Source organism: Octopus bimaculoides, chromosome 5 (genome assembly GCF_001194135.2).
Source record: "Octopus bimaculoides isolate UCB-OBI-ISO-001 chromosome 5, ASM119413v2, whole genome shotgun sequence".
NCBI classification, from domain to species: domain Eukaryota; kingdom Metazoa; phylum Mollusca; class Cephalopoda; order Octopoda; family Octopodidae; genus Octopus; species Octopus bimaculoides.
Window position 1 is genome coordinate 25,025,974 of NC_068985.1, and position 9,214 is coordinate 25,035,187.

The 9,214-nt window shown below is 37.0% G+C and overlaps 1 protein-coding gene across 1 annotated transcript in view; it reads left to right on the forward strand.

The window, feature by feature from the left end:
- Positions 1-9,214, forward strand: part of LOC106874392 (uncharacterized) — a 40,097-nt gene that overhangs the window by 10,312 nt on the left and 20,571 nt on the right. The window lies entirely within an intron of this gene.

The window sequence follows — 9,214 nt, forward strand, 5'->3', positions numbered from 1 at the left end:
TATATATATATATATATATATATATATATATATATATATATATGATGAGTTTTCATACAGTTTCTGTCTACTAAGTTCATCCACAAGGCATTTGTCAGCTTAAGGCCCCTATCCAAAGTGCTACAACTTGGGTAGTCACTACCCAAGGTGGGACTGAACCTGAAACAATGCGGTTGCAAAGCAACGTTCTTAACTCGTCACACAGTTATGCTTGCACCTATCTCTAAATTAGAAGCAATTATACAATGTAGTGTTGCATACCCTTAAAAAAAGAAGTAGGACATCGCTGAAATGCATTTAATCATGGGTCTGCTTGATCAGGGTTGACATAGGGTTAAACACCAATAGATAATTACAAGGCAATTACAAGGAAGCCTCTGGGTATTTACTCAATCTGCTTGAAATAGCAGCTAAAACTCTCTCAAATTACACCATATCTTTAAGGGAAGGACACATTGGACAATGTAATACTAGGTGTATTATATCAAAAAAAGATAGGATGGCTATTGTGACCCTGATCAAAAGCTTAAGTTGTTCTCAACAACATCAACGCGTGCAACAGCAACTATGCAAGTATAAAAATCAATTCCATTGATGACAAAGATGATGTGGGTGAAATAAGAAATCAATATTTTATTTCCAGCAAATATAATTCATTTGATTTTCCTATTAGGAAATATCCAACAGTCATTGATTAGTTTCTATTGATTTCACTGGGAAAGTGTTTCTCTGGACCCTTGGGAGGATTTGAAATTAATACTGAAAGTTAATACATATAATATGTATGATATACTACACTAAATGTATGGTGAAGGAAGGTTTACCCAGCATAGACCCAACAGAAAGATGAACCATTCAGGTAGACAGCAGTATGGCAGATAAAGTAAATAAAGATATGAAAGCAAAAAGAAGCCTCTGGTTCATCAGGTATTACTGCCAAGATGGTTAGAATATATGTATGATATACTACAGTAATATACGTTTGATATTCTATAGCTAGAATAGAAGCTAGTTGACTGGTGTACTCAGCTTGGGAAGAAGTAGAATTTGAGGGGTTTACCAATGTTCTATGGCTTGAAGATCAGAGGAATGAAGTGCCCTGGATTGCAAAGCAGTGTATCTGAGAGAACTGAGACATTGTTGGCAAGAAGCATTCCTAGATTGATAATGCTTCACCTGGATCTAGTGATCCTGAAAAGAAAGAGGCAAGGTAATGCTAATATGAAAGGCTATTAGATATGAAGAATGCATTGAAGAAAGCAGGTTTTCCAAGCATTTGCCCAACAGCAGTAGCAGTATGATAGGTGAAGCAAATAAACATATGAAAGCAGAAAAGCCCCTTGTCCATCAGGAATTACTGCCAAGAAGCTCAGAGTATCTCATGGAGAAGGATATGGGTTAGTCACTTACATAGTCAATCAGGTTGTATAGGAAAAGGTCATCCCTAATGACTAGAATACCAGCATTATAGTCAATTGTAACAAGTGCAAAGGAGATGTCTGAACGAGAGGTAATAAATGAGTTATAAAATTGCTGAACCAGGTGAAGAAAGACACAGAAAGTGTTATAGCTCTAATGATTAGGAAAAAAGTTAGCCTTGATGAGTTGTTCAGTTCTGTGAATGGAAGAAGAAACTACTGATATCATCTTCCAAGTGAGACAACTGCAGAAGTACTTACATTATTTACATTTGACGGATATTTGTCCTCATCTTGTTTGTTGTTAACACAATGTTTCAGCTGATATACCCTCCAGCCTTCATCAGGTGTCTTGGGCAAATTTCGAACCTGGGTTCTCATTCTTAAGGTTTTTTTTTTTTGATGTTGTTATTATTATTATTATTATTATTCAGGTCGCTGCCTGGAATTGAACTCAGAATCTTGGAGTTAGTAGTCAGCTCTCTTAACCACTATGCCATATGCCAGAAAAAAAAAAGAAGAAACCTTAGGAATGAGAACCCAGGTTTGAAATTTTCCCAAGACACCTGATGAAGGCTGGAGGGTATATCAGCTGAAACATTGTGTTAACAACAAACAAGATGAGGACAAATATGTCAAATGTAAATAATGTAAATAATGTACATAATTCCTCATCTCTTAAATACAGAACTGCAGAAGTACTTAGCTAAAAGTAAGCCATGATACATTTCTCATCTTGGATAAAGTGTTCAACAAGATCCTTCTATCTGTAATCTGGTGGCCACCAAGGAAGCTAAAAGGAAACAAATGGCTTGTGAGAGCCATACAAGTCATGTACAGAAGTGATGTTGGTAATATAAGAGTTAGTAACAGCTATGGTGATGAATTCAGTGAGCAAATAAGAGTCAACCAGGAGTCAGTACTCAATCTTGCTTTGTTTATCATAGTCTTCTAGGCCATAACAGAGAAATCTAAAGAGATTTCTATAAGCTGATGATATCTTCTTCATGGCTCAATATTTAGTAGGGTAGAGAAGAAATTCCAGATGTGGAAGAAAAAACCTGAAATTAAAGGGCCTCAAAATTAACTTAGCAAAGATTGTTGTACTTTTTTTTTTCTCACCCTTTTAAAGCCTAGCCAGGCTCATGGGTCCCGGTTTCCCAGTTTCTATGGCGTATGTGTCCCCACCCCCTCAGCTGGATGGGAAATTGCATCAAATCTGAAATATTGGAGCAAAATTCTGGATCTTGCAAAATTGTCCAACACATGCCAGCATGTAAAGTGGATGACAAATAAATGTGGATGTTTTAGTTAACAGAAAAGAAGACAAGACTATTGTTACATAGGGAGTGGCCATACTTCATACAACTAAGGCTAGCTAGGAATATCATATTGTGTACCCAATGTAAAATATGTTTGCATCAGAAATGCAGTGGAATTACAAGCAGACTGACAAGGAAGGCCTTCATATGTAGTAGAAGTGCAAAGGTAATCTGGAGTAAGAGCACCCATAAAAATAATACTTTCAAATGTTCAAAGGCTCTCTAGAAGTAGATGACACCTTCTATTAACTAGATGACAAATAGCAGAGGAGCATACTCTGAATGCAAGCTTAAATGCTAGAGTACGAATGCAGTGAAAAAGAAGTCAAAAAATTATTAGCTCTATTGGCAACAAAAGAATTCTTTCTCTGAGCAAAGAGCAGATGATATGATGCTTGTGTATGAAGTGTGATATTGCATGGGGGTGAAATATGTACATTAAAAGCATATGGAGGATATGCAACGGCTGGTAAAAAATGGAATGTGCATGTTTAATGTTAGTGTATTTGAATGATAGGATACAAATGAACTGAGAAAAAAACTGGGTATACACAGAATCAGCTATAGTTTACTTGAGAGAAGTCTTCACTAGTACAGGCATGTGATACATATAGAGGATGACAGTTAATAGAAGTGTTTAGTGTTTAGGTGGAATGAAATGCATGGTAAAAATGATGAAAGCTAATCTTAGACGATTTTACTTCACAAACATAATGACAAAGGACCTCAACAAGAGACAGAAAATTCTATATTGAATAGGACCCACTGGAAAGTGTAGTAGTCAGAGTAAGAAAGGGTTTCAGAAAATTCCATGAGCTACTGCCTCTGCTTGCAACAATGGCCTTTTCTCTCAGAATGAATGGTAAATCAAGTGATTCTTGTATTATAACCACTATGCTGTATAGTAGTGAGATTCATAACTTGAATGCAGAAGACTTACAAAGGTTAGAGAGAAATGAGGCAAGCATGCTCTGTTGGATATGTATTGTTAGTGCACATGAATGCCAGATTACAAATGAGTTGAGAAAAAAACTGGTTATAATAGGAATCAGGTGTTGTGTACAAGAGAGAGGGCTATGATGACCTGGGCATGTGATGTGTCTGGCAGATAACTTGTACAAGGAAGCATCAAACTTTCCAGAATAGTCGATCTTGTGGAAAAGGAAGACCAAGGAAGATTTGAGACAGAGTGGTGAAGGCTAACCTGAAGAAGCTTCATTTCATGGAGGAGATGACAAAGGACGTATAAAGACTGATGATATGTGGTACTGCAGAAGACATGTCCACCTATAGCAACAAATACTCTAATTCAAAGGTAATTTTAGAGGCTGAAAATTTTGCACCTTGCCAGGCCTACATTTACAGCTCCCTCACCTTACATCTTTTGACCCCCATACCCATCTACTTATTACTCAAGCCCCACTATGCCCATCTCATTATCAGTCACAACTTTTCTTCTCTCATCTTTCGTCTCCCCACCGTCTGTTCGCTTACCCTTCAGCAAACCCATATATAGGAGCCTGCATTAGGCCACATGCTTTGCCGCCATCCATCCAGCACCCTCTATCCTCTGAACCACTTATTACCCCTCACTTATCCCACCTTTATTTCAAATCCAACCTCTACCTTTGCCTATTATTTCCCTTCTCCTTGTCCATTCTGGTTTTTTTAATCCATCGTTCCTTCTTTTCTCACACTCCTGTTCTCCTCCTCAGTCATCCAGGCAAATGAACATACTTTAATTTACAGAGCATTCTGTATGCCTACGATTTATTCTCCTATCCTCCTCCTTCAAATAACCACATTCTCTTTCCAAATCTATGTTTATTGTGTCCACCCCACCTTCTTTTCACGGTGTTAAATGATTGGTTAAATGAGTAGAGAAAGTGTAGGATTACAAGACCCTTATAGCTCTTTTTTGCCAAGGACTATTGAACTGCTCAAGTGTAAGTGCCATAGGAAAATGCACCCAGTATGCTCTGTAAAGTGGCTGGCATTAGGAAGGACATCCAGCTGTAGAAACAAAGTAAAATTATACACATAAGCACTTAATCTTTGGAAGCAGTAGCTCTTAAAGTGAGGCAACTCAGAACTGTGATGATTTGTCTAACACACACCAGCATGGAAGTGGATGCAGAAATGATGATGATGATGATGATGATGATGACAACAAAAGCATGCATATACATGTGAAAGGCTGTTGATCACATAAAATATGAATATTAATTCAACTTTCAATCTCATCCAAGCCATGCAAGTATGATAAAAAAAAGGACATAAAAATGATGATGACGAGGATGATGATGATGATGATGATAATGATGACGACAATGACAATTATGACAATGATGACATTCATCAATTATACATCTCCAGACACTTTTTAAGCAATGAACCAAAACCACTTCCTCTAGTGTCTATTTGCAGTTAATCACTCAAGCAGCAGGAATTAAATTGATTTATCAAGGTTTCAGTACCATACTGTGAACTTTTTCTACCAGCTAGGAGTAGGGGACCCTTCACATGTATTCAAATCTGAAAACTTCCAGCTGACAAGGGTCTCTAAAAAAAAACAAAAAAACCCTGTATATAAAATAAACTTATAAGCTTTTGTATCAAAGTAATAACTTAATTAGTATAAGTTGCATTATTCATATGAATTCTTACAATTAAAAATCATTGTTTTGTTTAGTTAGATGTGTTCCCATAGGATCTTATGCCCTTGATGCTAAAAAGATATCCCATTCCTGCTTTAGACAGTAAAGTTTGTACTAACACCTTTTTTTTTTATTGTTTAGTGACATCTCACTAAGGCAGTACCTATGATCTTTTATGGGGCCTCTAAGAATGTTGAGGGGAAGGAAGGAAGGTATCTTCAAATCAGGGACCTGAACTAAGTGCTTGTAACTGATGAGACGCCACTAAAGACAGCAATGGGTGATGGATTAGGGTTTACCACCAAAGTAGGCCACAGAGGGATTTGAACCCAGAACACAAAGCTATGAAACAAATACTGCCAGGCATCTGGTCTGATGTTCTTATAGTTCCATAAACCCATCCTGCAGGATTGATCCTTTGTTGTTACCTCCCTGATGTAAATATTTAATGGAATGAAAGGTAGTGAGTTGGCAGAATGGCTAGCATGCCATCTCTAACACCAGTCCTCGGAATACCTAAACTCTCACACTGTACCCCAAATTAGCCAACACAGTAACAACAACAAACTGGATATTGTTAGGAAAACAACCCTGTCAGACAACCTTAAGAGGAATTCTTTCCATGCGATACTAGAGTCAGTCCTTTTATATGAAATAACATCCTTGATGCATACCAAAAAACTGGAATCCAATCTAGATACAACTTACACCTGAATGTTAAGAGCAAGTTTAAACATATATTGGAAAACTCATTTAACCAAGAAATAGATGTATGGAGAACTTGTGACTGTTTCCACTATAACGAGGGAAAAGCACTTGGGCATTGCAGGACATTGATGGTGAGCTAAACAAGAGCTGGCTGTACTTGAGTAGGTCATCTGAACACAACATATATAGATCAACTCACCAGAGACACTAAATGCTCCCTAGAGACCTCCCTCAACTAATGCAAATGGAGATGGATAGCGTGCATGGGTTAAAAATGTCCAAGCAAGCTTGACCAGATGATGATGCTATGTTTGTCTTTGGCTGGTTTATGTCCCCAGGACTAAGTAAATTAGTCTGCACATCATTAGATATGTGAACTCAGAGAGTTGCTCAATGGTTTATTGTGTTCATTTAATTTTGTGTAAAATGCTGAATATTAGCAATTGATGGAAATTTTTGAAAAGAAATTTGTTGTTGTTAAACTCCAAGTTAATCCTAATTGAGCAGATATATTTTGAAAGAGATTCCAGCCATGTCCACCCCATTTTTTGTATATCAGAATCACATTCTTGAATATGTCCTTCCTGTTTCAAGATTCTAGGTGTTATCTGAGAAAGATTTGACTGTTATGTTTGGAAGATAGTTGACCACATAGATGCTTTGATGATGAGGTGACAAAGCTATTTCTTGATATGATATGGAAACGTGATGAAGTGACAAGAAGCAGAAAAGTAACAAAGTAGAATAATTATGGCTAAATGCAGGGCCGGATAAGAGGATCCATAACTACTTTGAAGAGGTACTTTATAAAGTACTGTTATAGCTTATAAATCAAATACAATTGTATCAAGCTAATCTATGGTTGAGGACATGACTGCATGGCTAAAAAATTCTTTCTACAACTACATGACCTCCAGTTGATCAAAGCCTCCAAAGTGTAATTTTGTAAATGAAATTTCATGGAAAGCAATAAGTGGATATTTCTTCATTTTGGGGGAGTAGACTTACCCCTTAGTTTGTATTAAACTGCCATCCAGTTTAATACAAGCACCTGATTCTTTGTTGCCTTTAGTGGAATCCACTCTGTTGTAAACATTCATATCAAGATTCTGGTCTGTGAATAACTTCTTCTCTTGACACCTTATTGAGAGATCCTGAAGAGGGTCATGGATTTTTTTCTCAACTCTGATTCAGCTATAACAAAATCTAGAGTCTAGCATAGAAGCATACTGTCAATTTAGGCTGTAGTATAGTGATTTAGTGCCAGTCTTGAGTATAATATAATAATGAGTCAATAAGTTTTCATTATAAGATGATAAAAATCGTTAAAATTGAATTTTGGATTTTAACTTCAAATTCCTATTCAGCAACATGTAATATTTTTTTAATATTTGAAATAATCTGGCAAAGTGATTAAACCCCAGATTAATTCAGTGGTTACCATTGTGCTTGTATAGGTTGTATGACAGGGGTGCAGCATGTGTTAAATTAGATTTAAGCAAGAGATACCACTGTTACTTCATATCCACCCTCATCTTATGAATACCGTAAATCTATTCAGTACTGAAGCCTTGCTTAGCACTGTGTTGACTGAATCACATGTCATGAAAAAATTAAATAATTAAGAAATTGTTTATTCAGAAGACTAAGTGGTGGGAGCCATCGGATTACTATTTAGTCATTACTGATCCCAGACCCATAGAGGTAGTACCTATGAAAGGCCCCAGTTATAGGGAAAAAAGTAAAAGATGGTCCTGTGATTTTAAAGCAGATAGGACTTGGTGGAAAGCTGATCTCTAAACATGTGTCACACAAGATCACAGGTATGTAGATATGTCCTGATGTTACATGACCCAGTCCCCACTATTCAAGAGATATATACGCTCTGTGCTTCAGGAGTAAGCTTGGGAGGGCAGGAAACTAGCAAAGTAAACTGTAACTAAAGCGATTAAAGATAAAATTGTGTCTGATGGGAAATACTATATAAAAGCCATCAACTACTCAATGACCCACAAATACATTAAATTTGAGAACTTTCTAGAGAGAGTCCAAGGCCCATGGCCTATAGAAACCACCTCAGAGGCCTGTTTGCAGGCTATAGAGTATCTGTTGTCAATTCCTATATTAGACATTTTGTCTTATGTAGGGGTTGACAACAATATAATACCTTTATGAATTGTTTATGCTCTCACTCAATAGGGGAAAGGGCAGCCTATCACAGATGCTAGCATAACTAGGCAGGGGTAGGGGCGGTCCGCCCCGGGTGGCACTTTTCATTCTGTTGTCGGTTATTGCTGTAGGCAATATGTGTTTTTTGCAGGGTTCAGGAGTGGCAAATGGAAGGTGGTGCACCCTCTAGCTACACTAGTGATCATAGATAATTCTTTCAGAAAATCCTGGCTTTTGTCTTTGATATTTAGGGCAGTTGGTTATATGTACAATTCAGTACATTTTTTATGTAAACAACTAAACATTTGCTGCGGTTATGGATGACAGATCTATAATCATTCATCTACATCAGTTCAGTCAGCATATTCATTTGATATTGGGAAAACCTTGATAGTTAGTATCTTTTCATCTAAGTAAGGCGAGGCATGCATTTTGTTCAAGGACATGCCACAAGCTTTGGAAAAATATTTGAAATTCATTCTATTTAGTTACAGCCACTGGGGATGTTCAACACGCCATTGTTATTATGTACGGGAAAGAATGGTTTCTACTTGATTGCTTCTGCGAATTACTGTTGCTAGTTGATTGCTTGTTGATGTCATCATTAATACATTGTACGCACATGCATGTACATGCAGGCACATACACATTCCTACTCTTATGTTTAAACATAAATATGAACATGCATACATACGTCCATCTATTTGTTTCTTTACCCATCCATCCACCCATCTATGCATACATGCATACATACATACATAATACATACATACATTCATGAATACATGCATATGCACATACATACATACATACATACATACATATATGGACACACATAAACATATGCTTGCAAATGTGTGTGTGTTTGTGTGTAGGTGGATATATGATGAGAGAGAGAGAGAGAGAGAGAGAGAGAGAGAGAGAGAGAGAGAGAGGGGGA